Raw genomic sequence first — 2489 nt, 5'->3', positions numbered from 1 at the left:
GGGCGGGCCGGGCCTCCAGGACGAGCCGCCGCGCGAGGACGCGCTGCCCATCTTGCGCTACTGCCGGGAGCCCAGCCGCTACGGTAGGTGCGCCGCCGGGCCAGGGTCCGCCGCCCTCCGGACCGCCCCACCCCACCCCCCTGGGCAGCCCTGTTGGGTCACCGGGTGGACGTGCAGAGCCTCCTGCCTCACCCAGAGGTCGCAGCTCAGGGACAAGGGCAGTGTCGCGACGTCTAGCGCCCACAGGTCTGCGTAGCCCGGTCCCCAGGTGGCCGTTGGGCACCTAGCAGACCCTGCTGACGCCCCTGAAGCCAGAGTGCCCTGGACACCTGGGGGCATAGGCCAGCCACCGGGGGAGAGGAGCCGCTCTGGGTCGGGTGTTACCCTCCCTGCACTGAGCTCCGATGCCCATTATGGGGCGCCCTCTGACACAGGGGGTAGGGCAAGGTCGCCCTGCCTGGGGTCTTGGGGTCCAAAGCCCCTGGGCAGATGGCCCAATTGTGACCCTAGGGTAAGGGGGTCACCTTGGAGAGTCACTGTGGGCCTGGGGAGCAGGCAGCAGTATGTCAGTCAGCCCTGACCTCCCAGTCACCCTCTGCATGGGGTAAGGGTGACGGTTTCTCCGTGTGTGTCCGAGCGCATGTCTGTGTGTGAAGGTGTGTGTATGTGTGTGTATGAGATGTTTGTGTGGAGGTGTGTGTGTGTGTGAAGGTGTACGTGTATGAGGTGTGTATGTGAAAGTGTATGTGTATGTGTGTATATGAGATATTCGTGTGAAGGTGTGTGTGTGTGAGGTGTGTGTCTATGAGGTATGTGGGTGAAGGTGTGTGCATATGAGGGGTGTGTGTATGAGTTGTGTGTGTGTGAAGGTGCGTGTGTGAGGTGTGTGTGTGTCTATGAGGTGTGTGTGTATGAAGAGTGTGTATCTGGGAGGGCTCTCATGAGCCTTAAGCCCCCTCCCCTCCTATGCCCCCCCCCCAACTCCTGTGCCCCTCTGCACCCTAAGGCTGGCTGTGGGGGTGGGCTGGTGCCAGGAGGCCACTCTGTCTCGCACCATCTCTGTCTGAGGAGGAAACCCAGGCCCCTAGTCCTGGCATGTGGGCCCCCCTGGATCCCATACCACCTTTTGTGCTTCCGGTGGGCCCAGCTCTGAGCCTGGCAGACCAGGAGAGGGGCAGCACTGCCCCCTGCCCCTCCCAGCCTGTCCTGGGCTGCAGCTCGGGCCCACCCTGGTGGCAGACATTCAGTCCTGTCCTGCGGGAGGTGCTGAGCGGCGAGTTCACAGCGTCAGACGGAGGGAGGGGTGCTGGGGGCCACTCAATGGAGCAGACTGCGCTCACAAAGCCACCAGAGCCCCTGTGCAGCCAGCCCTGCCCTCCCGGCGTGGCCCATGCAGGATGTGCGTTGGGCGGGGCTCCGGGACCCAGTCATCAGCCCCCATCTCAGGGCTCAGGCCTGCTGGGCTCAGGCGTGCTGGTCTCCCCTCGCTGAGTGGGCCCCCCTCATTCCACGGTCAGGGCTGACCACCTCAGGGCTGGACTGTCCTGGGGTTGTGGGCTCCCCTTGTCAGTGTCAGGCAGATGCTGCTGGTGACTAGGCTGTCACTGTAGACCACAGGTGGGGGCCACAGGGGGAAACTCTCCCCACACTGATGACCCCACCCACCCCAATCCACTGCACATGTCCCCAAGGACCCTCTTCTGATCAGTCCTGGGGCGGCGGGGTGCTCAGGGTGAACCACCGCCTGATCTCACAGCTGTCACAGGGGCTGACCACTGAGGCGAGACCTGCCCGGCGATTGTCCCCTGTAGGGACAAAGCCCCTACACCTGCCCTTTGTCCCGCAGTGCCCCGAGAACCACCCGGCCAGAGTGCAGCTGCGCTGGCCACGGCGCGTGAGCAGCCACTCAGCCACCCAGCTCTGCTTTCAGGACGCCCTCACCTGCGCCCCCCACCCCCACATCCCCGGGCTGTGTAGGGAGAGGTGTTCTGCTCCCCCTGCATCCTCAGGTCAGGGTGTGTGTGGTGGGTGGGGTGGTCTGCTCCCCCACCCCCCAGCTGTGGGGGCAGGGTCCCCATGGACCCGTGGGCTCCGGTGTCTGAGAAGGCACCCACGCCCAGGTAGACAGCTTCCTGCAGCTTAAATATTTCATGGCCTGCGCGTTAGTGCCCGTCTCAGGTCTCAGCGGCGACACGGGCGGACAGTGGCACCAGGGTCTCCATGCTGTTCCCTGTACCTCCTCCCCTGACGGGAGGGGCTGTGTGCCTGCTCCCTTGTCTCCTCCCATGATGGGCGGGGTGGGGGTGGCTTGAAACGTGCTCATGCTCACTGGGGCAGCACAGACACAGGACATAGGGCATGGGCACAGGGCACAGACACAGAGCACAGGCACAGGCACAGGCACAGGCACAGGGCACAGATACAGACACAGGGCACAGGCACAGGCACAGGGCACAGATACAGACACAGAGCACAGGCACAGGCACAGG

General features: G+C 64.3%; 1 protein-coding gene across 1 annotated transcript in view; it reads left to right on the top strand.

The window, feature by feature from the left end:
- The first annotated feature begins 13 nt into the window (after positions 1-13).
- SLC12A7 (solute carrier family 12 member 7) overlaps positions 14-2489 on the top strand; it is a 63578-nt gene continuing 61102 nt past the window's right edge. Inside the window, exon 1 of the mRNA XM_004698117.2 lies at positions 14-83. The gene's annotated coding sequence lies outside the window, so the exon portion shown is untranslated. The remainder of the gene's footprint in view (positions 84-2489) is intronic.

This window comes from Echinops telfairi, unplaced genomic scaffold (assembly GCF_000313985.2).
Source record: "Echinops telfairi isolate 266 unplaced genomic scaffold, ASM31398v2 ScPeMD7_7469;HRSCAF=8507_1, whole genome shotgun sequence".
In the NCBI taxonomy this organism is placed as follows: domain Eukaryota; kingdom Metazoa; phylum Chordata; class Mammalia; order Afrosoricida; family Tenrecidae; genus Echinops; species Echinops telfairi.
This window is presented reverse-complemented; position numbering and strand designations above follow the sequence as displayed.